Source organism: Triticum aestivum, chromosome 7D (genome assembly GCF_018294505.1).
Source record: "Triticum aestivum cultivar Chinese Spring chromosome 7D, IWGSC CS RefSeq v2.1, whole genome shotgun sequence".
Classification (NCBI taxonomy): domain Eukaryota; kingdom Viridiplantae; phylum Streptophyta; class Magnoliopsida; order Poales; family Poaceae; genus Triticum; species Triticum aestivum.
This window is the reverse complement of record NC_057814.1, coordinates 462,560,519-462,588,503: the sequence shown is the minus strand read 5'-3', so window position 1 is coordinate 462,588,503 and position 27,985 is coordinate 462,560,519.

Here is a 27,985-nt window from a genome sequence, read left to right as displayed (position 1 = left end):
CAACCCAACTATTGACCAAAGACATGATTCGGAGCCAATGCATATAATGCTAAATTCGGGGTGCCAAACTTATATATAAGAAGTGTTCGGACTTTGCTGCCGTATTGTGGGGCGATAAGCAGCCCCTGGCGAATATAAGACGTACAAAAGAGTACCGATGCAGCTGAGAAGCAGATCAAATAAAATGAAGTGGGAAGCGAGAACCACAGAAACTGGGCCGCAAATCATTTTCATTATAACTGAATGGATACGTCAAGGCGTATCTTATACAAATAGTGCGATAAGCACCCGGACTATTTAACATGCCGGAATCAAGAAGGAGCAGCGTGCGGGTCCTGGGAATAAATGAAAATACCGTCAAGAGGAACGTATGGAGGTTACCCTACGCACCTATGCTGCATGCCCCCTTTGTATGCCGATCCTTCGAAGGGGCTGGTGATCAGGCTCGCGGGAAAAGGAACCTGAAACAGAAAGGAAAAAGTGTGTCCAGGGTTGGTCTAGCTGAACTTTAGATCCCGGGTTAGCTTGTGCCTCCATCGTTGTCCATGGAATTTCTGGACCGGGACGGAGGCCGAATTGCTAATTGAGCCCTTGACGAGCCGCGCTGTCCTACTGCAGTGTAGTTCGGAACCTCTTGATGGTGTCTAGGGGCTCGGTAGCCGCACTATGGTGCTGCTTGAGAAGGCCGCTCTGTACCTCTGCTTGTAGGGCGGCGGTGTGCTCCTCTGTTCGGAGGGAGCGTTCGGTGTTGCCATTGACTGTTATGACGCCGCGTGGACCGGGCATCTTGAGCTTGAGATAAGCGTAGTGTGGCACTGCGTTGAATCTAGCAAACGTTGTTCGTCCGAGAAATGCATGGTAGCCGCTACGGAAGGGGACGATGTCGAAGATTAACTCCTCGCTTCGGAAGTTGTCCGGAGAACCGAAGACCACTTCCAGCGTGATTGAGCCCGTACAGCGGGCCTCGACGCCTGGTATGACTCCTTTGAAGGTAGTCTTTGTTGGTTTGATTCATGAGGGGTCAATGCCCATCTTCCGCACTGTGTCTTGATAGAGCAGGTTGAGGCTGCTACCACCGTCCATCAGGACTCGTGTTAGGTGAAACCCGTCAATAATTGGGTCAAGGACTAGTGTGGCTGAACTGCCATGGCGGATACTAGTTGGGTGGTCTCGATGATGGAAGGTGATCGGGAACGACGACCATGGATTGCATTTTGGGGCGACTGGCCCTACCGCGTAGACGTCCCTAAGTGCTCGCTTACGTTCCCTTTTGGGGATGTGTGTAGCGTATATCATGCTCACTGTTTTAACTTGAGGGGGAAATTTTTTCTGCCCCCCAGTGTTCGGCTGCCAGGGCTCTTCATCCTCGTCCTCACTTTGTGATCCCTTTTCTTTGTTTTCGGCATTTAATTTGCCAGCCTGCTTGAAAACCCAACAATCCCTGTTGGTGTGATTGGCTTGATTGTCCGAGGTGCCGTGTATCTGGCATGGACGGTCGAGTATGCGGTCCAGGCTGGAAGGTCCTTCATTGTTTCTTTTGTAAGGCTTCTTCCGTTGGCCGGACTTGGAGCCACTGAATCCGGCGTTGACTGTGGTGTCATCGGTGTTGTTGTCATTGCTTCGGCGTTTGTGTCTATTGCGCCGGAGCTTGCCAGTGCTATTCTTGGCCTCGGAGGGGCCTGTCTCGCTGGCTGTGTTGTTACTACGAGCCAGCCAACTGTCCTCTCCCGTGGAAAAGCGGGTCATGAGTGCCGTGAGGGATGCCATGGACTTCGGCTTTTCTTGGCCGAGGTGGGGTGCTAGCCATTCGTCACGGATGCTGTGTTTGAAGGCTGCCAAGGCCTCGGCATCTGGACAGTCAACAATCTGGTTCTTTTTGGTTAGGAACCTAGTCCAGAAATTTCTGGCTGATTCTCCAGGTTGTTGAACTATGTGGCTTAAGTCATCGGCGTCTGGTGGCCGGACAAAAGTTCCTTGGAAGTTATCAAGGAAAGCCTCTTCCAAGTCCTCCCAGCTGCCGATGGAGTTTTCAGGCAGGCTGTTATGCCAGTGCCGAGCTGGCCCTTTGAGCTTTAGTGGGAGGTATTTAATGGCGTGGAGATCATCTCCTCGAGCCATATGGATATGGAGAATAAAGTCCTCGATCCATACTGCGGGATCGGTTATGTCGTCGTATGATTCGATATTGACGGGCTTGAACCCCTCGGGGAATTCATGATCCAGTACTTCATCTGTGAAGCAGAGAGGGTGTGCGGCACCTCTGTACCGGGCCGCATCGCGGCGTGGCTCTGATGGAGTCCGTCTGCGGCATTCGGCCCGGGCGTGGTTAGGTTTGTCACGTCCGAATAGGTAGCCGTCTTCGTGCCTCGAGGCACGTCCTCGCGATCCATAGATTGATCTTGTATGTCCTGCTCTACTGTCCAGGGTCTTCCGAAGGTCATACGTGTGACCCCGAACTCTTTCGTCTTTATATTTGCGGGGCGGTGGGGCAGGCTGCTGTTCGGCCTGGGTTGCCGCTTTATCCCGACAGCGGGGTGGCTGGTCGGCCGCCCTGTCTCGACCACGCGGTGGTCGATCCGTATTACGCGAGGGAGATGTGTGCTCTGGTGCCTCCTTGTCGAATTCAGGTAGCAGTCTGCATTTCGGGTAGCTCTTGGCTGGGCGCTTAAGGCCGTATTCTTCGGCTGTCAGGACGTCAGTCCATCTGTCGACGAGCAGATCTTGTTCGGCTTGAAGCTGCTGCTGTTTCTTTTTCAGGCTCCTTGGAGTGGCTATGAGATGAAGTTTAAAGCGCTCCTGCTCCAGAGGATCCTCAGGCACGATGAAGTCTTCGCTGTCGAGGCTTGTCTCCTCCTCGGAGGGTGGACGGTAACTATCGTCCTCCGAGTCATCTTTTATGGCCTGTTCATCAGGGTTGTCCTGCATGTCGTCGTGTTCTTCATGTTCGGATGCAGCTCTGACAGGGTCTTCGTTGTTCTCGGCGTCACTCGGAGTGCTATTTTCTCCGGTACTAGTGTTGCTAACCTTTGAGCGATGAGGCTTTGAGCGGCGCTTGGGGCGCCGGCGCTTGGACTGCGTCCCGGAGGGTTTATTCGCATCTGGTTCTTCTTTCTCGTTACCAGATCCTTTGGGTGTATCGACCATGTACACGTCGTACAAAGAGGTGGCCGTCCAGCGTCCAGTGAATGGCAGGTCTTGGCCTTACTCATTGTCGGCATCGTCGTCCATACCGTCGATGTCTTCGGAGCCATAGTCAAGCACGTCGGTTAAGTCGTCGACGGTGGCTATGAAGTGGGTGGCGGGTTGGAAGCAAAATTCCTCGTCGTCCGCCTCTAGCTCGAACCGAACATAGTTTGGCTGTGAGTCTTCCTCCAAGGACAAGTTCTTCAAAGAATTTAGTACGTCACCCAATTGCGAATGCTGGAAGATGTCTGCGGCGCTAAATTCAAAAATTGATAACCGGTCCAGCTCGGTGTCCGCAGGCGCACTTGATCTGAAACGTGTAGCCGGAGACGAGTCCGGAGTTCCATTGACGCAAGCATTGCCGGATGTCGAGTCCATGCGCGGCTCCAACGCCGCAGACTTTGTGGCCTCGGAGGGCACGGTCTGCTTCGGTCCTAAGGCTGTTGCAGCAACAGGATCCATCTCCTGGATGTGATCCGATGACAGATTTAAGTCATGTTCATCGGAGAGAGGGGGAGGGATCATCGCAGTCTCAAATCCATCAAAAATCAAGTCTCCACGGATATCCGCGACATATTTCAAGGTTCCCGATCTGACCTGATGGCCAGGGGCATAGCTATCGACCTGCTCCAGATGGCCAAGCGAATTGGCCCGTAGTACGAAGCCGCCGAACACAAAAATCTGTCCAGGGAGCAAGGTTCTTCCTTGGACAGCGTCATTATTGACGATCGAAGGGGCCATCAAATCCTTTGCCGACGACACAGTGGAACTCTCAATGAAAGCACCAATGTCGGTGTCAAAACCGGCGGATCTCGGGTAGGGGGTCCCGAACTGTGCGTCTAGGATCGATGGTAACAGGATACGGGGGACACGATGTTTACCCAGGTTCGGGCCCTCTCTATGGAGGTAATACCCTATTTCCTGCTTGATTGATCTTGATGAATATGAGTGTTACAAGAGTTGATCTACCACGAGATCGTCATGGCTAAACCCTAGAAGTCTAGCCTATGTAAATATGGTATAATGAGTATGTCTATCCGGACTATGCTCTCTGGTTTATATAGACACCGGAGAGATCTAGGGTTACATGGGGTCGGTTACATAAGAGGGAATCTTCATAGTCGGTCGCCTAGCTTGCCTTCCATGCCAAGGAGAGTCCAATCCGGACACTGGTATAGTCTTCGACTTTCATGTCTTCACAACCCATCAGTCCGGCCCAACGAATAACAGGCCGGATGCCCGAGGACCCCTTAGTCCAGGACTCCCTCACCAACGTCTTGGTCCATGAAGGAGGTGATAATGCGGCGAACCAGGCAATCTGACTATAAGGCGTTAACACTTTCACTTAGCCATAGGAGTTCTATGGTGGGTCCACGGCATAGCCCCTGGTATGTATGCGGCGATTATAATACGATGCTTTACATATTTGATCTGAAAAAGATCCTTCGTGTGACACGGAGAATTGCTAAGGATTCCAATAAGTCGTCAAGTGGTTGACTAGCTCTCGCCGCATCATGACAGTCAGTTTTCGGCTTTCTCTACTGAGGTACTTAACCAGATGAACCGGAAGCACAATCGCAGTAGTTCTCCCTTTACTACCCTAGCCGATGGAGCGGAACATAGGGTAGCAAGCACAGGACCGGGCAACTCAACTATTGACCCAAGACAATGATTCAGAGCTGATGCATATAAGGCCAAACTTGCAATGCCGAAGTACGCTGTAAAGCTGTTCAGACTCTGTTGGCAACTCATTTGTTCCCATACCGAGCCCCTGGCAGGTTATATTTGTGAAACAACCATAGGAGCCATATTCGTTGGTGAAAAGATACGAATGATTAATTCGGATAATGTTTACTGGGATCTGAGTGATATGCCTATGATTACTTTATATTTACAAATAACACAACCCCGGCTATTTGACATGCTCGGGGTCGGAGGTGGAGGAAAAAGGCATATTACAGGCTCGAAATAAAGAGTGCGGTCTACAAAAAGTTATTTTGGACCTCCTGTCGCACGTCTGCGCCGCCTGTCCTCGGCGAGGGGAATCCTTGACAGAAGTAGCCCCTTAGGTGCTAGGTCAAGGTATTCTGGAGTGCAAAAGTTATCTTTGGCCTCCTTATGGCCTCGAGGAAGCCGTGCCATTACTTTCAAGCTCACGAAATCACAGTTGTGACCCTCCTTCTGCTGCAGCGTATCTTGAGAAACCCCGAGGCCACTGGCAGGATAGTAGAATGGGCACTGGAACTGTCAAGCTTCGCTTTGAAGTTTGAAAGCACGACAACTATCCAAAGTAGAGCACTGGAAGAATTCATAGCAGAATGGCCACCAATGCCCGATGAAGAGGTCGTGGAAACAGTCCTCCTCGGCAAGGAGGCCCCCAAGGAATGGATCATGCACTTTTATGCTGCTTTCTCGCTCCAAGGTGCTGGGGCAGGAGTGTTACTCATTGCACCCACCGGATAACACCTTAAGTACATTATCCAAATGCATTTTCCTAAGGAAGATGCCACCAACAACACGGAAGAGTATGAAGGACTCTTTACCGGGCTTAGAATTGCTGTACAGTTGGAGATAAAGAAGTTGATGTCACGACCGGTTTTCCAATAAAAATATTTATTGAGAGACCGATCCCTTTTATGGACCAGTAAAGAAGAATTCCTTCTCACTGGTAGACAATATCTTGGTCACAGAAGAAAAATACCAGGAGTACTGAATATAATACAAGGTTGAGCGGAGACTGCTCAACAATTTATTACAAGCGCGCCAATAATGCATAAAGGCGGATAGGGTGGCATAACTACTAACTCACGATAAAAGCGGTGGTGGAAAATATCACAGCGGAGTGGGTGATATGACTCCTGAAAACTAACAGCTCTTCAAGCGTCGGAGTGAGGCTCGAGGAGACTTATTGAGGGTGGCGGAAGCGTATACGATACAAGTGACCAATATCCAGGATCGCACGGGGCTGACTGGGATTCCTCTAGGCGTCGGACTCACTATCAAACTCTTCATCCATGAGATCGCCTTCGTCAACATCTGGCCAAATCAACAAGCCAGGTGAGTACTATGAAAGTACTCGCAAGACAGTTCGGACATAAGATATAACAAATGTAAACATGATGCATATGAACAGATTAACAAGTGCACTCAGACAGAGGGATAATGATGCGTGGGAAATAAAAGAGAAGTCGGGCGGTAGTCCTCCCGAAATCCCAAAGTAAATACTGAGGGCCAAACGAGTGTCTGAATGACTCCTCGAGAGGAAAATAGAAGAATAACAAATGCCGTAGTCGGGCGTCAAGGCGACACCACATAAAGGGCTTATAACAGAATATAAAAGACAGTGCGTGCCACAGTCGGACGTCTGAGCGACATCACATAAAGGGCTTATATCAAAAGTAAATAACAAGCGTGCCACAGTCGGACGTCTGAAGTGACATCACATAAAGGGCTTATATTGAGAGAATAAATAACAGTGCATGCCACAGTCGGATGTTTGAGCGACATCACATAAACGGCTTATAACAAAAGTAAATGACAAGAGTGCCACAGTCAGACGTCTGAAGCGACATCACATAAAGGGCTTCATAACTTAATACCTCAGTAGCTCAAGAATTTAAATCATATCAAGGGAAAAATCAGGTATGAGATAACAACAGGGGTTAGTCCATCCACAGGAATAACGTTCAACAAAGTTTACCACTCAAGATGTTCACCGGGGATAATACCACGAGGATTTGACATAGATATGGATTTACTGGCCATGGTTCTTGGCCATAGACACGATGACTCAGAAGGAATTTGACTCTGCAGAGTTTGTACTTTAACCACAGCCAACGGATTTCAGTAGTCACGGGGACTAGTTCCGTTTACGGTGTTTTGGAAGAAACACATCTAACCAGTACACACCCATTCAACATTCCGAAGCCAGGAATCACCCTCGGCAACGTTCAATAAAAACCTTGAGACGGGGAGGCTACAACCTCGCGTAGCATGGGATCAAATTTATATACGCGCGCTCTAAGGGGTGCCCCCCTCTCGGTCCCAACCGGAAACACCCATGCCCCCTGACCGGATGACTGGCTTTAATCCAGGGCCATGGAACCCTCATCCCGGTCCCTCTATTTGGTGTGTACACGGAAAGAGGTTACCAACTTACTAAACCGTATTCTTGGCAGAAAACATGTGGCGGCACGGAAGGGGGAAGAACGATAACGTGACTCCGTCCACGTTAACGTCGGAATTTATCGGACCTCATAAGGCTGGCATGCTACAACAATACCACCTTACTGCCTTTCATGTCACCACATGACTAGGCCATCTCCCATCAGAGATCACAGTAACTTCGGAACTCACGGATAGTTGCCTCACATGCAACGAGATACTCACCGATGCTCATATGCCATGCACAACCATTCAAGCAAACATGCAAAACACCTATCATACCAAAGGTTCAAACATGCTTGCCTGGTTCGGAGAAGTCGGAGTCTAGCTCGGCGAAGTTCGCGGCTCCGTCACCTCTTCCGGAACCTACGTTATATCGGAAATGTATACTAGCGTGAAAACCAACGCATGCATAAAAGTTGTTCCAAGAATTTTCCAAATAAATACTATAAAAAACTAGACAAAAATATAAGACTGTCAGAAAAAGAATCACTCAAAAATCACTTTTTATTAAAAAAGTTATAAGGGTTTTTGTCCAGGGACTAATCTGTGATGAAACAGAAAAGAACCAGGGACTTAACTGAGAAAACAGAAAACGGTTCGAAGAGAAACGCGCCAGCCCACAGAGAAAACGTACTCGCCCGAAGGCGCCAACAGAAAACGCTTCGGGGAGAGAAAGAAGAGAGGCTGACGTGGGGGTCCCACATGTCAGGTTTAAATCCTCGCCGGCGCCCGAAGGCTGCGGTGGTCGCGGGCGTCGAACCACGGCGAGTCAGGGAGATCGGAGTGTACCAAGAGGTTCAGCGTGTGCTTCCGCGTCGGTGGGTGGTGGACTTGGTCGTCGGAGAGCACCACGTCGACGGCGACACTTTCTCCGGCGGACGGCGGCTCGGGCGATGGTGGAGGACTCCGGTGGGTGCTGCAAACTCCGAATTGAAGCGCGGGTCAGGAGAGTGGATGCATAAGAGAGCTACTGGGAAGAGTTGGGGGTTAGAGGTGCACGCACGGGAGCGAATCGAGCTGGATCCCGTGGCGGGTCGCGGCGGCCGGAGTTGGGGAAGAAGGCTCCCTCGGGGCTCTTCCAGTGGCTAGGCGTGGTGTTGGAGGTGTGCAGAGGTGGTGTAGGTTCTAGTTGGAGCTCGGGGCCTCTATTTATAGGCGGTTCGAGAGGGTGGCCGTGAACGGGATCGCTCCGGCGAGCAATTACGGCGAGGCAATGGCTTTAATTGACAAATTTTAAATGCAAGTTATAAACATTTATATGGTTGGATTCGTATTTGAACATATTTTCCAATGATACTGTCGAATTCAGGGCTTGGTAGACCCAAGAAAGGTTCGAACTCTAGGGCGTGTGCGAAGAAGTCAACCTCTCCGGCCAACCAGCTCGTCACCCCCACGGCCTAGCTCAATGAACAAGGAAGAATATGGACACAACCGTTTATCCAGGTTCGGGCCACCTTGCGGTGTAAGACACTACTCCTGCTTTGTGGTGGATTTGCCTCACGAGGGACTGAGGCTGAACTAGTATAAGGGAAGAACAACCTCGCGAGGTTTGCTCTGGTGGGGGAATGAGTTGATGATGTTCGGATCCCTCTCTTGGTGGTGGCTGACCTATATTTATAGTGGCCTCGGTCCTCTTCCTCCAAAACGAAGGTGGGAAGGGATCCCACAGTGGCCAATTTGAAAGAGGACAAGTAGTACATCTTATCCTGATGAAAGGTGGTCTTCGCCTGCAAAGCTTCTGGTCGTGACGCTGCTGCTGGCTCGGTGATGACATCATCCTGCCGTCCTGGCGTTCTTGGTCTTGTTGCACGGGAATGGAAACCTATGCCTGATTCCTCGGGACCCCGCGCCTGCGCTTGCCTCCTTACCACCAAAGAGGAAATTGTCTCCTCTGCGCCCGCTGGCGCCCGCCTGGCCTCGGTCTTCTCACTTATGTCACCTTAACCTCACGAGGTGGGCACCTGCATAGCATTCTCCACTCCTCAGGAGGCAGCCCGGGGAGGCCGCTCCCTCCGGAGGTCTTGATGTCGCCCGCCTCACGAGGCTTGGCCCCTCGTGAGGGTCTTGTCTTGACGGTGTTGTAGATGGGCCGTACCAGGCCATCGATGGAGCCATGCCGTGGGCCGCAGGCAGGCAAGTCTGGGCACCTTGGTTCCTAGAACGCCGGCAGTAGCCCCCGGCCCCAAGGCACGCTCGGACTTGGCTTCGAGGCGATGCCAAAAAGCAAGGGTGAAGCGTCGCGGGCCCCAATCACCTGCAGACCAGTCGATGTGTGGTGCCTAATGGGACGTTGGCATCTCCACTTCCCCACGCCGCCTCGGCAACTGCCCGACTTGACAACTGCCTGGCGCATGCAGAAAGGCCATCATTGCTTAGAGTGTGAGAGGCCGACGGTTAGCCTTCCTTCGGCTATAAATGGGAGAGGGGGCGGAGCCCCGAGTTCATCTTCATCTTCTCGCCACTCGCTCCTTCTCCTTCTTCGTCCCACCATCTTGCCAGAGCGTCCATGGCACTAGTGAGGAGGTTCTCTGCCGTGGAGAAGGGAAAGGCTCCCAAGGAAGGACCGGGCTCGCCGCCGCCCAAGAGAGGTCGCGGCCATCCCCGTAAGTACGTCGCGACACCAGTGGTGGTTCCCCGAGGGCGTGGGCGCAACCTGCGAAGGCCGGCGCCGCCTCCGGCAGCCGTGGGGGTGCTTCTTTCCGTGGCAGAAGTTACCGTGGCCGGGGTGGCCACAGTGACGGGGGGGAGGCATATGACAGCCGTTCGGCCGCCGCGTCCGAGATCCCACTGGGCCGACACGTCCTCGGAGTTCATGGTGTGGGCAGAGAGGCATGTGGGCGTCTGGTTCTAGCTCTCGCGCTTCTTCGCGGGTGCACTGTCGGCCGGCGGACCCAGTGCCCTTTGGATGCAGGCCGATGGTTGTTGTAGTAGGGCCTCATGGGTGGAGGTCGAGGTCACCCCCGCCAGTTACATGTTCCTAAACCACGAGTGGCAGACGTTTGCCCGCACGCGCGGCTTGCAGGGGAGGTGTACCATCGACTTCAGGTATGACGGCGCTGTGACCCTCTACGTCAGGGTCTTCAGGGAAGATGGTCGATGCCTGGGGTGCTGTCTGGAGAGCGACATCGATGACGATGACGCCCACCCCTCCAATGACGACAACCAGAGGGGCTGTAGCATCTCCGGCGGTGAGCTTGCTCTCGGTGACGGTCGCGAGGTCTCCAGCGGTGGCGGCTCCTGCTCCGAGGAGAGCACGAGCGACGTCGACTATGACGCGCCACCACGCCGCCGAGCTCGGACCGGGAAGGGCAATGAGCTACCTCACCGACGCGCCCCAATGAAGCAGGAGGAAGGCTCCGACTAAGCTCGGGCGCTGCCGGAGCCGGGTCTCAGGAGCCGCTGGAGTTGCACGGCTGCTTCTGCTTCTTTCTTTCTCCTGCATCAGAAAAGTAGAAGGCCCTGTGGGGGCATGTAATGAACCATGGCGCTTGCGCCATTATATTATCATTTTTATATCGCGTCCTGATACCCATGTTGCTGCTGATTGTGATTGGGGTGACTTAGCTTAGTGTGCTTGCGGTAGACTCCCGTGCCCCGAGAGCGTGCCCTTCTGGGGCTTGGACTTCATGCACGCCCCTCATTCCGGAGAGGTCCTCCGGGGGTTTCCTTCTCGAAGATTCAAAAGTCCTCAAGCCTGTGGCTACTGGACCTCCGGAGATGCCATGCCTCGCGTGAGCCCTCGAGTGTGGGCCGGTCGCCGCTGGTACGCCGTGTCGCGATGCCCGGAGGCACGGACTCAAGAGGGTGTGCGTGCCCGTTGGCTCGTTTGAGAACGCCGCACGAGGATTAAGACGCCAACGGCTAGGACACCAAGCCTTTGGCAAGTTGTGTTTACGGGCAGGCCCAAGCGCACACACCATGCCCAGCCCCCACATGCGTGACGCGGAGGAAGAGCAACAAGCAACTGTCACTCTTCCTAAGGCAAGGCCTGAAAGAGCGAATGCTACGAGGAGAAAAATTTCCCAACCCTTTCAAATAAAAGATGGGAGAACTTAAAATTTCATTCCAAGAAGTTGCAAATCAACTACAGAAAGAAAGCAAAAGAAAAGCCGCGTCCGGCACCTATACTAGTATTCTGGTCTTCCCGCCAACACGGAGCATGGGGCCTCCACAAGGACGTGGTGGGAGCCCCGTGAGGCCTAGGGGCGGCGCTCGGGAGACTCCGGGGCATGTACAGCCCCACTCATTATTACGTGAGAGTGTCACGGGCGGAGACTTCAGAGGCGCATGGCCTTGGTCACGGATAGAACTTCCGGAGGTGCTGGATGTTCCACGCATTCTGGATGGGGACCCCGTCATGCGTCTCCAGGCACACGACTCCAGGCCTTGAGACACGGGCGATCCTGAATGCCCCCCCGCCACATGGGCGAGAGCTTGTGAAGCCCCTCCCTGGGGAGCACCCGTCTCAGGACGAAGTCATCCACCTCGAGGGTCCTGGAGCGGATGCTACGGCAGTGATACCACCGCAGCGTCTGCTGGTACCTCGTAGCGCAGAGCGAGGCTTGGCGGCGGCCCTCCTCCCCGAGCACGAGGTCCATCCCCTGCGAGGCGTCCTGGCGTGCCTCGTCAAACGCCAAGACCTGCGGGGAGTGATGTTTGACCTCATGAGGGAGGAGCACCTCAGCCCCGTAGACGAGGAAGAATGGGGTCTCGCCGGTGGGCTTAGTCGTGGTGGTGCGGATGGACCACAACATGGACTAAAGCTCATCGAGCCAACCCTTGCCGCAGGCCTCGAGTTTCTTCTTGAAGCTCCTCGCCTTGAGGCCCCTCAGGACCTCCGCATTGGCGCACTCGGCTTGGCCATTACTCCGTAGGTGCGCCACCGAAGTGTAGCATATCTGCATTCCAAGGTTAGCACAATATGTTTTGAAGAGGTTGCTCGTTAACTGAGAGCCATCGTCAGTGATGATATGGTTGGGGACCCCGAAGCGGCTCACGAGGCCCTTGATGAACTTGACAGCCGAGCCAACTGGGATGGTGCGCACGGGCTCCACCTCCGCCCACTTAGTGAACTTGTTGATGGCCCCTGGCTGCAGGGGAAACGGGCCCAGGATATCCAGCCCCCAGACCATGAACGACCATGAGAGCGGGATGGTCTGGAGGCCCTGAGCAGGCTGGTGGATCTGTTTGGCATGGAACATACATGCCTCACAGGATCTCACCAGCTTAGTGGCGTCGTTGAGCGCCATGGGCCAGTAGAACCCGCTGCGGAATGCCTTGCCCACGAGGGTGCGCGACGAAGAGTGATGCCCGCAATCCCCGCTGTGGATGTCAGCCAGCAGCTCGCACCCCTACTCCTTAGAGATGCACCGTAGAGAGACGTCATTTGGGTGCCTTCGGTAGAGCTCGCTGTCCTGGATGCAGTATGCGGTGGCCTGGCGGGCCATGCATTCTTCATCTTCCTTCTTCTCTGGCAAGGTGCCTTGGAGCAGGTACGCCTTGAACTCCTTGGTCCAGCATCCCTCATGAGGTTCGAGCGCGAGGAGCAAGCGAGCTCCCGAGGTCGGACCGTAGGCTTGGGGGCCCAAGGAGGGTGCCATGGGCGGTTCCTCCCAAAGCAGCACTGGTCCTGCAGTGGGGGCAGCCGCTGATGGCTTGAAGAGCCGCTCTTCGAACACGCCAGGCTTCTGGGGTTTGCGTCGGGACGCCCTCTTGGCGATGTCATCCGCCTACTTGTTCATGCCACGCGGTACATGCTGTAATTCCAAGCCCGAGATTCGCTTTTCAATTTTGTGTACCTCTTCTAGGTATGCCTCCATGTGCTCCTCTTTTGGCTTGTACTCCTTGTTGGAGAAGTTGACGAGGAGCTGAGAGTCGCCCTTGATGGTGAGGCACCTGACCCCCAGAGCCGCCGCGGCCTTGAGGCCGGCGATCAGGCCCTCGTACTCCTCAATATTGCTGGAGACCTTCTCACCATGTTGAGAGAAGAGTTGCACGGTGTATTAGAGCTTATCCTGGGTAGGTGAGATGAGCATGGCTCCAGCCCCCGCGCCCTAGTGTGCGAATGCGCCATCAAAGTACATGACCCAGCCATTCGGTGCTTCATCTCCAGGCGTGAGGGAACGATCCTCGCCCACCACTCGGTCAGGGGTGTCAGTCCATTACGCCACAAAGTCAGTGAGGGTCGTGCCCTTGATGACTCTGTTGGTGCTAAACTCCATCTGGAACGCCTGCAGCTCGATGTTTCAGTCAGCAACCCTTCTCGCGGCGTTGGGGCTCCGGAGTACCTTCTCTAGGGGCTATGCAGAGACAACTTTGATGGGGTGGCCTTGGAAGCAGTGGCGCAGCTTCCTAGAGGCGCGAGGAGTGCGAGCAGGAGCTTTTGTGGCATGGGGTAGCATGCACGCGCGTCACGTAGCATCGTGCTGACGAAGTACACGGGGTGCTCGATGAGGGAGGAGGCGTCGACGATGTCCTGCCCCTCCTGAGACGTGGGAGCCTCGGGAGACTTGCCGTCCGGGGGGGTAGTCGGGGCCTCAGGAGCGCTGTCCTGAGGTGGCGATGGCGCAGTTGGGCACGGGGCGCTGCGCCGCACTCCCACATCCGCACGCTCTTGTCGGGCTGCCACGAGTGCACCGCTGGCCAAGTGGGGAGTGGCGGCCAGGTAAAGCACCAGGGGCTCAAGAGGAGGAGGCTCCACCATCATCGGCGGGCTGGTGAGGTACCTCTTGAGGTCTTGGAAGGCCGCCTCAGCCTCCGGAGTCCATTCAAACGGGCCCTTCTTCTTCATCAGTTTGAAGAACGGGAGGGCGCGCTCGCCTAGCTTGGAGATGAAGCGCCCCAATGAAGTTACACAGCCCGCGAGCTTCTGCATCTCCTTGAGGGTCTGCGACAGGCTCATCCTTTCTATCGCCTCGATCTTCTCCGGGTTAGCCTCGATCCCTCTGTGCGACACCAAGAAGCCCAGCAGGTTGCCGGACGGGACGCCGAACACGCATTTCTCCGGATTGAGTCGCAGGTTTACCTTGCACAGGTTGGCGAACGTTTCTTCCAAATCTTCAACGAGCGTCCTCGCCTCCCGTGACTTGACCACTATGTCATCGACGTACGCCTCGGCGTTCCTCCCGAGCTGCCGACCCAGGGCGATATGCATCAACCGCTGGAAGGTTGCGCCGGCATTGTGCAGCCCGAATGGCATGTAGGTGTAGCAATACACCCTGCATGGGGTCAGGAAAGTTGTCTTCTCGACATGTTGCACCCCCATCTTGATTTGGTGGTAGCCTGAGAAGGCATCCAGGAAGCACAGCAAGTCGCACTCAGCAGTAGAGTCGACGATCTGGTCGATGCGCGGAAGAGGGAAAGGGTCTTGAGGACAAGCTTTGTTGAGGCTCATGAAGTGGACGCAGATGCGCTCCTTCCTGCCCTTCTTGGGCACGATGACTGGATTCGCCAGCCAATCTGGGTGCCGCACTTCCCGAATGACGTCGGCCTCCTGCAGCTTGTGGACCTCCTGCACGATGAACGACTACTTCTCCGGGGCTTGTCGCCGTGCTTTCTGCTTCACCGGGCGCGCGCCGAGGCACACCATCAAGTGGTGCTCAATCACATCTCGTGGGACGCCGACCAGGTCTGTTGCTTCCCTTGTAAATACATCTTTGTTCGCACGGAGGAAACCGACCAGCACCTCTTCCTAGTCCGGGGGGAGGCCAGCGCCTATGGTGAAGGTGGTGTCAGAGCCCCCGTTGTTGACCAGCACCTGCATCGTCTCCGCCCGGTCCTGAGAGAACAACTAGCTCTTATTTGCGGGCACGGCTTCCAGGGTCCCCGGAGTGTCTTTGGCGCCTAGTCGTGCTGCCGACGTAGCTTTGAAGGCGATCTTGAGGACCAGGAGTGCATCCCGGGTATCCCCTGCCATGTTGAGGATGTCGCTGCTCCCCGGCATCTTGATGACGTTGTAGCCGGGGCGCGTTGCTGCCATGAACTTGGCGAGAGCCGGGTACCCAAGGATGGCGTTGCACGGGAGGCCGATGCAGGCGGCGTCGAAGTCAATAAGCTCGGTGCGGTAGTTGTTGCTCATGTCGAAGGTGACAGGGAGGCCGACCGGTGCCGACCGTGGTCTTGGGGTGATCCCTGGAGACGAAGGTGATGTCGGTCTCGGGCGCCGCCCCGCCTGGAGGAGCCCCCTGCCGCGGCCGGGTGGCTCCTGTTGGAGATATGCCCTAGAGGCAATCATGTATGATGATATTTCCTATGTGTTTACGAATAAAGATAGTCCTTGGACATTATCAATGATGTGTATCAGCAAGTACGTGACTTGTTTGTGGGACTATGCATTGTATGATGACTGTCCTAAAAGGTCCCTAGTCGAAAGGGCTGCGTGGACGCGCAGCCGACTAGACTAGCATATGACACGGTCGATGGCCGGTCTCACTAGCCATGCAGCATTGGATGCTAACCGGGTAATATGGACTTGGAAAGGTCTGGTCGGATTCGACGTAGTCGGATCCGAGTCGAGATAAGGTCCGAGTCGGACAAACCCAACTATGAGACGCAGCGATATGTCATCTGTGAGTCTCTAGTACAACATACGTTCTATGTCCTAAAGACCTGAGCTGGCGCATGTACTCGGGATGGTGACAGACTTGCTTTGGGCCAACCAAACGCTACTCCGTGACTGGGTAGTTACAAAGGTAGGTTTCAGGCTTGTCCAGACCCATGCTGCAAGACATGGTCGAGCAAGATGGGATTTGCCCCTCCGATCAGGAGAGATATAATCTAGGCCCCTCGTGTGATCCGACTAGGATAAGCATGGCCATGCGACAAGGATTATGAGATAATCCGGTTTGTGGTCGGCATCACTGGAACGAGAAAGAGGTCGGGCTAGCACAAGGATGACAGACTCGCCTTGAGCCCGACAACATATATCGCGTGGCAAAAGGAATGGAAGTATGATGTACAGGTTCGCCTAACCAGCTTCATAGTCTGCTTGGTGTTCGGCATGCCTTGCTAGAGGCCGCTACCAACCGTGCAGTTCGGAGGTGATCCGAACTGCGACCAAGCCGGCTTGAACCTAAAGGGTCACGCGCTTAAGGGAAGGAACCTACGAGGTAGGATCCGAGGACACTGGTCGGATATGATCCGAGTTGTATTCGGATTGTGGCCGAGTAGACTTATGGGCTTTAGGGTCCGTGCGAGGCCCAAGTGTTGAGCCCGCGACAGACGCCTATATAAAGTGGGGTTCGGCAAACTCATGCAGTTGATTGCTTTGGTGTTGTCGCTAGGGTTTGCATGTGTTGCGAATAGACACCTCCACTCGCCGCCGACTGTGTGATTGGACCTAGCAGTCCGCCGCACGGTGTTCCTCCCGCACGCGTGGATACCATTAGAGGCGGTGCACCTGCGCCGCTCCGGCGAACTTGTACGTGGCATCTGGCGACTGGCTTTTCGAGGGAGATCGGACGAGGAGGAGACGATCCACGCTGACGTGCTACCTTCCGCCGCATGGCACTGCGCGTCTAGTGGCAACGATCTGTGATCCATCTCCCGTAGCATGTTTCGTGTTGTTCTGCGTGTAGGAAACTTTTAATTTGCAGTCGACGCACCCTATGGTAGAACCCAACAGCTCCAACCTGTCAAAAGAGCTACTTGACGTGGCGGCTTGAGGCCGGCGCCTGCGACCCGCCGAGGATGGCCGCAATGGCGTGGGGCACCGGCACCACGAAGCGCGCGATGAACAGATAGCGCAGCTCCTCCCAGGAGGCCATCGAAGATCCTGGCAGACTGAGCAGCCAGGAGCGTGGCATACCCGTGAGGGCCATAGGGAGCCAGTTCGCCATCACCTTGTTGTCACTGCCCGCCGCCCAAATGGCCTCAACGTACAACCAGAAGAACTCCACGGGGTCCGCCGCGCCGTCGTTCCGCGGAGGCAAAACCGGCCTGAACTTCAGCGGCCACTGCACCTGTTGCAAGGCAGGGGAGAAAGCTCGCAGGCCCGCAATGCCTCCGAACATGCCCGACGGCTCGGCGAGTGGGGCAGCGCCTGCAATGGGAACCACGCGGCTGGGGCGGAGCACGGCTAATGAAGAGGCGGACCTTCGACACGCCCCTACTCGGCGTGCCAAATGTCGGATTCAGGGCTCCGCGGACCCAAAAAAGGTTCGAACTATGGGCGTGTGTGAAGAACTCAACCTCTCTAGCCAACCAGCTCGTCACCCCCACGGCCTAGCTCAATGAACAAGGAAGAAGATTGACATGGCAGTTTACCCAGGTTCAGGCCACCTTGCGGTGTAAGACCCTACTCCTGCTTTGTGGTGGATTTGCCTCACGAGGGGCTGAGGATGAACTAGTACAAGGGAAGAACAACCTCGCGAGGTTTGCTCTGGTGGGGGAATGAGTTGATGAGGTTAGGATGCCTCTCTTGGTGGTGGCTAGCCTATATTTATAGTGGCCTTGGTCCTCTTCCTCCAAAACGGAGGCGGGAAGGGATCCCACAGTGGCCAATTTGAAAGGGGACAAGTAGTACATCTTATCCTGACGAAAGGTCATCTTCGCCTGCAAAGCTTCTAATCGTGACGCTGCGGTGGGCACTCGGTGTCAAAACCGGCCGATCTCGGGTAGGGGGTCCCGAACTGTGCGTCTGAGGATCGAAGGTAATAGGAGAGAGGGAACAGAATGTTTACCTAGGTTCGGACCCTCTTAATGGAGGTAATACCCTACTTCCTGCTTGATTGACTTTGATGAGTATAGGGGTTACAAGAGTTGATCTACCTCGAGATCGTAATAGCTAAACCCTAGTTGTCTAGCCTATGCAAATTCTGATAGCCTCTACAGACTAAACCCTCCGGTTTATATAGACACCGGAGGGGCCTAGAGTTGTACAGAGTCACTTTACAGAGGAAGGAAACTATACGTCCGGACGTCAAGCTTGCCATCCACGCAAAGGAGAGTCCCATCCGAACACGGGGGAAGGCCTTCCATCTTGTATCTTCATGGCCCATCAGTCCAACCCATGCTACACAGCCCGGACACCCGAGGACCCCATAATCCAGGACTCCCTCAGTAGCCCCTGAACCAGTCTTTCGGTGACGATGTGTTCGGTACGCAGATTGTCTTCAACATTGCAAGGCGGGTGTCACGCCCAATATGCGATCCTATCCGAGAGGAACTTGAAGGTCCTACCAAGGAGAGAGCCGCATATTGAAACGCTTTTGCAAGGTGGATACCATTACATCGTACCATTACATAATAGATGGGGATACATACAAAGGGCATACAAATTCCACAAGAATACAACAAACATCATACATAAGAACAACATCCGGCTATGGATGAAACACAAACAAAATCTCAAACGACATCCACCCTGCTAGCCCAGGCTGCCGACCAGGAACCTAACCCAAGATCGACGAAGAAGAAGAAGAACTCCAAAACAAGTAAATGTCGCTCTAACGTCATAATCATCGCATTACCTGTACCTGCAATTGTTGTTGTAGTAATCTGTGAGCCACGAGGACTCATCAATCCCATAACCATGGGTATCAAGACTAGCAAAGCTTAATGGGTAGGAAAGGGTAAGTGGTGAGGTTGCAGCAAGCGACTAAGCATGTATGATGGCTAACTTACGAGTACAAAGAGTAATATGAGAAACTACGCAAACGGTCGCCAACTATTTATGATCAATAAGTGATCCTGAACTACTTACGTTCAAACATAACCCAACAGTGTTCTCCTCTTGAACTTCCCTGAAAAGAGACAGTCACGGTTACGCACGCGGTTGCTGTATTTTAATTGAGTTTACTTCAAGTCCTCTACAACCGGATATTAACGAATTCCCATCCGCCACATAACCGCGGGCACGGCTCTCGAAAGTTTAAACCCTACAGGGGTGTCCCAACTTAGCCCATGACAAGCTCACGATCCGCGAAGACAATCCTCCATCTCGAGACCCTCCGACCAAACTCGGAATCCCGGTGCACAAGACATTTCGACAATGGTAAAACCTAATAGTAGCCGCGCGTATCTCGTCTCAGGCCATGTTCGGATGGGTCAAGCTACGAGTAAAACCAGCCCTCGAGTTTCCCTGAGGTGGCCCCGCAGGCTGCCCGTTTGGGACCAACACCATCAGCACTGGCCCCCTGTTTATGTAGAAAGAATCCTCGGGTTCATGACGCCCTATGCCAATTAATTATTTAGTTCAATATTATTATGGCAAATGTTAAAACCAATGTTGGGCCTTGCTGGAAGAGTTTTATTCAAAGTAAACTGTCAAGAGGGGGCCATAAACCCTCACCGTGTTAGGGACGCCAAATCAAGTAACATAACACCGGTATGACGGAAACTAGGGCGGCAAAAGTGGAACAAAACACCAGGCATAAGGCCAAGCCTTCCACTCTTTATCAAGTATATAGATGCATTAATTAAATAGGAGATATTGTGATATCCCAAGATATCCATGTCCCAACATGGAACAACCTGCAACTGGCAACGCTATAAGAGGGGTTGAGCAAAGTGGTAACATAGCCAAACAACGGTTTGCTAGGAAGGCTAAAAATGTTAGAGGTTATCATGGCAATCTAGGAGGCTTGATAAACAAGTGGTGGGTAGCGCGACACAGCGATAGCATCGAGACAACTAGCATAGCAAAGATAGTAGTGAAATCCAAGGTGACTGTCATCTTGCCTGAAATCCCGCTAGGAAGAATACCGAGTCCATGAAGAAGACGAACTCACATTGTCGAACGAATCCTCACAATCGCACGTTACCGAAACTATCGAGAAGAAGCACAACCGGAAAGAAGCAAACTACATAGTAAACAACCATCACGTAATCATGGCATGAAGCACAATAAAGTATGATGCATATCCGGTTTAATGAGTCATGGCGTGGCACAAGGCAACAAATAATACTGCAAATTAAGTGGAGCTCAATGTGCAACGAGTAGCATATTGATGAAACACCACATTCATTTATTTAGTTTGCTCCCGTTTAAGAACAAGACAAGATTAAATGTTGGTTAAGATGGCAAGTGGTGAAGCATAATTAAACTAACTATTTAGGCAAACTTAATTAAACAAGGCCAGAAATAACAAACAACAATTTTGGAAAATCCCCAGATGCATATTTTGAATTTAATGCAAACAACTATTTTAAACATTTTAAATATTGTTATCATGATGCGGATGACATGTACAAGTTTTATGCAAATTATGAAAATGTTGACATGAGCATGTTATGAAGCATTTTTCATCGTGGCGGAACGAAAGGGGTGCCACGGCAACTACAACGGAAATGGTGCCATGGCAACATTCCGATGATCCGACAACTCATTGAGATACCGGAGCAAAAGAGCAAGTGTGGATGTACGAAACATGCAAAAGATGATGGGGTGATCCCGGTTACCGGGTTCCCACGGGTCGACGGCATGGCAAACGAGGAGGAACGTGTAATGACAACTCGGACACGGTGCAAACACGGGCATCTCATACATTTCACATGCATTCATTCACGGGCGGTCGTCTCGTCATTATACCTTTGAAGCGTGCATTTTCGGAGCGGATCAGGTTTCATGCGGTGTAGGGGAAGTGGACGTTCTCGGGACGGTCATAGTGGAAGTAGTGGTACACGGCGACAGTAGTTGTACATGGGTCGTAAAGGAACTTGACGAAACCCAAGGCGACGTTTGGTATATGTCATCAGTAGTCAAACTTGGCGATCCGAAGAGGGTACTTGCCGGATCCACAACACTGTAACCATTCATGGCGGAGGAACTTGATGTTCACGGGTCTCCCAAAGACGTCGTGGTACTTGGTGATATCCGAGACGGAGTGTACGGATCCGAATTTCGATAGAGTCAGTTTTAGGCATTTGTCCTTTTCGTCACCTGTTTTAAAGAGATAATGAAGAAAGAAAAATAGATAAAAATATTACGGGAATGCTTGCTGGCTTGTCCGTATTGTGCTTCCACCAATGCCCATGGTATCTTGAGTGCGTAGTGATGTATGCGCAGTACAAATTTTGCAGGTATATGAGGTGGGCGGCGGAAGCCGAACTGCTATTTCCGCTCCGGGATTGGTCGATCTTCGGGGGGAAATTTCTTCTGACCCCCGGTATTTGGTTGGTGAACCTCTCTGTTGTCCCTGTCGCCTGGCGGCCTCCTCCCCTTGTGTTCGGCGTTGAGCTTGCCGGCCTACTTGAAGACCCAGCAGTTTCTGTATGTATGATTAGCTGGTTTATTGGGGTGGCCGTGAATCTGGCAGGGTCGGTCCAATATCCTGTCTAGGTTGGATGGTTCGTCTCGGTTCGCCTTTAATGGCTTCTTCCGTTGACCGTGCTTGGGATTGCCGAATCCGGCGTTGACCGCTGTGTCGCGTGATCTTTCATTATCATTGTGATTGTTGTGTTTGCTTCGTCGTGGCTTGCCATTGCCGTCTCGGATTTCGGAAGTGCCCGAGTCACTGGCGCTGTTCCTTCTACGAGCGAGCCAGCTGTCTTCTCCCGTGCAAAAGCGGGTCATTAGAGCAGTAAGGGTTGTCATGGATTTAGGTCCTTCTTGCCCGAGGTGGCGTGCGAGCCATTCATCCCGGACGCTGTGTCTAAAGGTCGCAAGGGCTTCCGCGTCCGGACAGTCAACTATTTGGTTCTTTTTAACTAAGAACCTAGTCCAAAGCTTCCTGGCTGACTCTCCGGGCTGCTGGACAATGTGGCTTAAGTCATCGGCATCCGGTGGCCAGACATATGTTCCTGGGAAGTTGTCAAGGAAGGCTTCTTCCAAATCCTCCCAGCTGCCAATAGGATTTTCAGGCGGGCTGTTTAACCAGTGCCGAGCTGGCCCTTTTAGCTTTAGTGGGAGGTATTTGATGGCGTGGAGGTCGTCTCCACGGGCCATATGGATGTGGAGAATGAAATCTTCTATCCATACCGCGGGATCGGTTGTTCCGTCGTATGATTCAATATTGACGGGTTTGAATCCTTCGGGGAATTCATGATCCATTACTTCATCAGTGAAGCAAAGTGGGTGTGCGGCGCCTCTATGTTGGGCCACACTGCGACGTACCTCCGAAGGAGTCCATTTGCAGTTTTCGGCCCGGGCGCGGCTAGGTTTGTCACGTCCGAATAGGTAGCCGTCGTCGCGTGTCGAGGCATGCCCTCGCGATCCATAGATCGATCTTGCGTGTCCTGCTCTACTGTCCGAGTCCTATCGAAGGTCGTATGTACAACCCCGAACTTTTTTATTCTTGTCTTTACAGCGAGGTGGGATGGCCTTGTGTTCGGCTTGGGTTGCCGCTTTATCCGGACCGAGTTGTCGTCGACCTGCCGCATTGTGCGATGATGGTACGGGCTCCAGCGCCTTGTCATCAAACTGAGGTAGCAATCTATGCTTCGGGTAGCTTCTAGCTGGGCTACAAAGGCCGTATTCTTCGGCGGCCAGGACTTCGGTCCATCTATCATTGAGCAGGTCTTGGTCAGCTTGGAGCTACTGCTGCTTCTTTTTCAGGCTCCTTGCAGTGGCTATTAGCCTGCGCTTGAAGCGCTCCTGCTCGAGAGGTTCTTCAGGCACGATAAATTCTTCATCGCCGAGGCTTACCTCATGTTCGGAGAGCGGAAGGTAGTTGTCGTCCTCCGAATTGTCGCTGGGCAGGGCCTGTTCATTGGGGCTGGTTTGCACGTTTTCTTGTTCCTCCTGTTCGGATGTTGCTCCAACAGGGTCTTCAATGTCTTCAGCGTCATCCGTAGTATTATTTTCTCCGGTGCTAGTCTTGCTGTCTATTGAGCGACGTGACTTAGAGGGGCGTTTACGACGCCGGCGCTTGGACTATGTCTCGGGAGGTTTATTCTCGACTGGATCTTCTTTGTCATCGTCGTTAGCTTCTTTAGGTGTATCGACCATGTACACATCGTGTGAGGAAGTGGCCGTCCATCGCCCAGTAAATGGCGGGTTTTGGCCCCGCTCCTCATCGTGATCGTCGTCCATGCCATCGATGTCTTCGGAGCCGTAATCAAGCGTGTCGGTTAAGTCCTCAACAGTGGCTATGAAGTGGGTGGCGGGTGGGAAGCAAAATTCTCCGTCATTAGCCCCTAGTTCAAACCGAACATAGTTCGGCTGTGAGTCCCCCGCCAAGGACAGGCTCTTTAACGACTTTAGCACATCACCCAAGGGTGAGTGCTGGAAGATGTCTGCGGTGCTGAATTCGAAGATCGATAAATGATCAAGTTCGGCGTCCGCAGGCGTACATGGCTCAGAATTTATAGCCGGGGACGAGTCCGGAGTTCCGATAACGCAGGTATCGCTTGAGGTTGAGTCCGTGTGCAGCTCCAACACCGCGGACCCTATGACCTCGGGTGGCACAATCTGCTCCGGATCTAAGGCCAGAGCAGTAACAGGAACCATCTCCTGGATGAGGTCTGATGATAGATTTAAGTCATGTTCATCGGAGCGAGAGGGAGAGATCGCCGCGGTCTCAAACCCGTCGAAGATCAAGTCTCCACGGATGTCCGCGACGTAGTTCAAGCTTCCGAATCTGATCTGATGGCCAGGGACGTAGCTATCGATCTGCTCCAGATGGCCAAGCGAGTTGGCCCGCAGTACGAAGCCGCCGAACACGAAGATCTATCCGGGAAGGAAGGTTTCCCCTTGGACAACGTTGCTATGGATGATAGAAGGAGCCATCAGACCTATTGAGGACAGCACGATGGAACTCTCAATGAAAGCACCAATGTCGGTGTCAAAACCGGCAGATCTCGGGTAGGGAGTCCCGAACTGTGCGTCTAAGGTCGATGGTAATAGGAGACAGGGGACACGATGTTTACCCAGGTTCGGGCCCTCTCTATGGAGGTAATACCCTACTTCTTGCTTGATTGATCTTGATGAATATGAGTATTACAAGAGTTGATCTACCACGAGATCGTAATGGCTAAACCCAAGAAGTCTAGCCTGTATGACTATGGTAATGAATATATCGCCCTCCAGACTAAGCTCTCCTGGTTTATATAGACACTGGGGAGATCTAGGGTTACATAGAGTCGATTACATAGAAAGGAATCTTCATAGTTGATTGCCAAGCTTGCCCTCCATGCCAAGGAGAGTCCTATCCGGACACAGGTTCAACCTGCGGTCTTCGTGTCTTCACAGCCCATCAGTCCGGCCCATGGATAACAGGCCGGACGCCCGAGGACCCCTTAGTCCAGGACTCCCTCACCTACGACAGCGTACCTCTCCGGGTGCTCCGGGTCCCATGGTATCTTCTTTGTCTCCTTGGCCGGCTTGAAGGAGCCTTCAGCTTCTGACTCCTTGGGATCAGGGGACATGTCCGGCTGCTTGCCGGCCACGGCCACAACCCAGTCAAGGAGTCGCTTCTCGGCAGCGATCACAAGGAACTCGTGAAAGTGCGTTATATCGACTAGAGGGGGGGTGAATAGGCGATTTTTATGAATTCTTCACTGAGGAATTTGCAGGTGAGGAAATTCCTTAGCGAAGAACTACTTGCAGCGGAATAAGTACTCAAAAGTATGCATAGCAGAACACAAGCATGGTCATCATGATGAAATGAAGACAAGCACAGAGTACAGAAAGCGTAAACACAGGATAACACAGGATGAAGACAAACATAAGAAATTGAACTGAGGAAATTGAGAAAGTCTTCAGTCAAAGTCTTCAAACACAGATATGACAAGCACACAACACAGTAATGAGGAAATGAAAGAGTTTAGGAAATAGAACCAATAGGCTTGGTGAAGACAATGATTTGGTAGACCAGTTCCAACTGCTGTCTTAGTTGTACATCTGGTTGGAGCGGCTAGGTATTTAAACCTGAGGACACACAGTCCCGGACACACAGTCCTCACCGTATTCTCCTTGAGCTAAGGTCACACAGACCTCGCCCAATCACTCGTGGTAAGTCTTCAGGTGACTTCTGAACCTTCACAAACTCGGTCACTCGGCGATCCACAATTCCTCTTGGATGCTCTAGACCATGACGCCTAACCGTATGGAAGAAGCACAGTCTTCAAAGGTAACAAGCATCGGATCCACGCAGGATCAATCTCTTCAGTGCTGCTCAATCACTTTGGGTTTGTAGGTGTTTGGGTTTTCCTCACTTGATGATTTTCGCTCAAAGTCCTCGGAGGATGGGATGCTCTCAAATGACAAGTGTCAGTTTCTCTCGGAGCAGCCAACCAGCTAGTGGTTGTAGGGGGCGGCTATTTATAGCCTGGGGAGCAGCCCGTCATATTAAGACATAAATGCCCTTCAATGATATGACTGTTAGGTGGGTAGATATTTTGGGACAGCTGGCGCATAGCACAGCAACGGTCAGAAATTTGAGTATCAAATTCCTCAGGGCTATCATGTTCCTCTCTGTGTAGGCAACTCGCACTTGCGAATTCCTAACTCCTCAGTCAGAACAAATTCTTCAGAGACCAGAAGAACTTCGTCTCTGTCACTGAAGAATATGACTGAACTATATGAGATTTCCAATGGCTTCACTTGAAGGGATTGGTAGGTGTAGGATTTTGAGTTGAGCATCACATGGAAATTTTTCCTTAGTATTTCCTCGACCCCCTTTAACAGTACGGTGTTTCCTATGACTCAAGAAAGAGAAAATGAAACTACGAAAACAAAAGTCTTCATGCTTCATGTTCCTCAAATGAATACCAAGTCTTCAAGGTCACACCAATTTCTTCACTTTCAAAGTCTTTAGAAATCCAAAGTCTTCAGTTGAAGAACTTCAGTTTTAGGGGTCGACTTTCTCTGTAAATATCAAACTCCTCATAGACTTATAGACCTGTGTACACTCATAAACACATTAGTCCCTTAACCTATAAGTCTTCAATACACCAAAATCACTAACGGGCACTAGATGCACTTACAATCTTCCCCTTTTTGGTGATTGATGACAATATAGGTTAAGTTTTCAACGGGGCTAAACATATGAAGTGTAAATACTGATATTGAGGAATTTGATTGCAAGATATAGAAGAACTCCCCCTGAAGATGTGCATAGTGAGGAATTTGCTTTTGAAGCAATGCACACTTGAAGAGTAAAATCATGGAGATCTCCCCCTATATCTTGTAATTCATACACGCATTTGACATAATATATGAAGAATTTGAAATGCATGATGAAATATGGTGACTGATGTAATTCAGCATGCGTGCAATAACATTAACGAGGAATAAGCATGCAGAAGAAACAACAAAAGTATCAGGCCACCATAGAGTTTAAGTTTACAACTCGATCCAACAAAGTCATCAGAAGAACGAGAGTTGTACCTTAGAAAAAACGCCCATAAAAGATAGACCCGCTTGACTAACTCAAATTTCTCCCCCTTTATCATCGAATGACCAAAAGGTTCGAAAATGAGGACTACCGCCCCTGAATAATATCAAGTTGATGAAGGAGCGTCAGCGTTGTTGGGGTCGTTTGTTGTAGTAGGGCCTGCCGCAGTGTCGTCCAAGTCTTCATGCTCGTCGGTGTCACGCGATGAAGAATATGAGCTGGCCACCAAGGACGGAACCTTGACCTTCTTGTATTTCTTCGGTGGAGGTGCAGACCAGTCAAAGTCCTCCTTGAGACCCATTTTCTTCAGATCTTCGGCGCTATAAATGTGCGACAGAACAACCCAGGTGCGGTTGAGGGTTTCATGAAGGTAGTAATGGTTTTTCTTCACTGCATTGTGGGTAGCAGTCATGTTGTGAAGAATTGAACCAAACTGACGCTTGACCGATTTGTGATTGCGATCAACCTTCTGGTGAAGACTGAGGAGAAGCTCACGGTCAGTCATCACCCTGGGAGCTGTGCCTTGAGGATTTGGCTTGGGTGTGTTGGCGGCAGAGTCATGGGTGGCAGAGTCATCATTGGTGGAGTAGGATGCAGCCTTGCAAAATTGACCATCCAATGGACGAATGCCTTCATCAATAACAGCAGTAGCCTTGCCCTTTTCATGAGCTTAGGAAAATGTCCGTTTGAGGACTTCAATCGGGGGCAAGTAGCTGCAATGGTTCAGTGTATCAGCTTTGTAGTTGAGTGAAGACCTTGTTCTGATGAATCTCATAATCCACGGAGCATAAGGCTTCAACTCAAACGGTGACATTGCGACATTGGCCAGAGTCCTCATGAAGAAATCATGGAAGTTGACGGGAACGCCATGAATGATATTGAAAAGCAGATTCTCCATGATGCCAATGACTTCTTCTTCATTCGAGTCGTGGCCCTTGATACGACTCAATGTCTTCGTCAGAATGCGATAGACAGTCCGAGGCACATATAACAATTCCTTCACAAGGAATTTAGTTCCTGACCTGGCTTCAATGGCTTCATCAGCACTTGCATATAGTGATCTGTAAGCTCAGGTTCACTGTAGACGCAATGAGCAGCTTCAAGGGGAGGGCTGAGAGGCAAAGCACGAAGCAATTCAGTAGCTGGTGCGTTGTAGTGAGTATTTTCAGACATCCAGTCCAGCACCCATGAATTCACATCTTCAAAGTCTCCGGTGATGTGCAGAGTTGCATAAAATTGAAGAATGAGCTCTTCATTCCAATCACATATATCAGTGCAGAAATTTAACAGTCCAGCATCGTAAAGAACACTGAGGACTAGCACGAAGCACGGCAGAGATTCCATATCCACGTGAGGAATGT